This window comes from Hylobates moloch, unplaced genomic scaffold, assembly GCF_009828535.3.
Source record: "Hylobates moloch isolate HMO894 unplaced genomic scaffold, HMol_V3 SCAFFOLD_2, whole genome shotgun sequence".
In the NCBI taxonomy this organism is placed as follows: Eukaryota; Metazoa; Chordata; class Mammalia; order Primates; family Hylobatidae; genus Hylobates; species Hylobates moloch.
In genome coordinates, this window is record NW_026652277.1 from 3,565,599 (window position 1) to 3,566,784 (window position 1,186).

Below are 1,186 nucleotides of genomic sequence, written 5' to 3' on the forward strand. Positions count from 1 at the left end.
CCAGGAGAACGCCATAGTGATGACAAGGGCTCGTCCAGAACACAGAGCACTCCCACTCCGTAGGACTTGCTGGGCTTTCCAAACTTAGCAACCCAGTTTACCAGGCTCGGTAGGACAGGACAGTTCACTACCCACTGATGCATGTTATTTGGGGGAAGATTTAGTGAAAATTTGAAGAATTCAAGCTCAGGGTCTTAAATGTATATGTACACAGTGCTCATCACTCACACAACTGAAAACTGTCTCCACTTTTACACCAAATACCCTCATGATTGGATTCACATGCATCAGCATCAGTGTAGATTTAATCAATGATTAGGCCTATTCATAGAAAAAAGAGACTTGGACTTGTTATTTTAAAAACCTTTAAAAGGAAGAAGAGCCGGTATGGTGGCTCACGCCTGTAATCCTAGCACTTTGGGAGGCAGAGGTGGGTGGATCACCTGAGACCAGCCTGGCCAACATGGTGAAACCCCGGCTCTACTAAAAATACAAAAATTAGCCAGGTATGGTGGCAGGCACTTGTAATCCCAGCTACTCAGGAGTCTGAGGCAGGAGAATTGCTTGAACCCAGGAGGCAGAGGTTGCAGTGATCCAAGATTGTGCCACCGCACTCCAGCCTGGGTGACAGAGTGAGACTCAGTCTCAAATAAATAAATAAATAAATAAGTAAATAAATAAATAAAAGGAAAAAGATATTAGATTTTTCTGTGCACTAGGGTTATGTGTTACATTAACATACCTTACAATAATTACATGCATTACATTACATTTTTGTCTAGACAGTCTTATGAGAATATGTTTCACATGTCTATGTGTCCTGGTAGGTTAAATTCCCCTTTCTTGCTCTTCTTTTTTTAAAATTCACAGATGCACTTGGCTATTCTCACTCACTTATTTTCAAGGTATATTTTTAAGTGAATTTATAAAGATTCCAAAGGAAATTCATTTAGATCTTGTTTAAAATTACATATGACCTAATATAGACGAAAATTATACCTTTATTGATATGGTTTGGCTGTGTTCCCACCCAAATCTCATCTTAAATTCCCACGTGTTGTTGTGGGAGGGACCTGCTGGGAGGTAACTGAATCATGGGGGCAAATCTTTCCCATGCTGTTCTCATGATACTGATTATGTCTCACGAGATCTGACGGTTTTATAAAGAGGAGTTTCCCTGTACAAT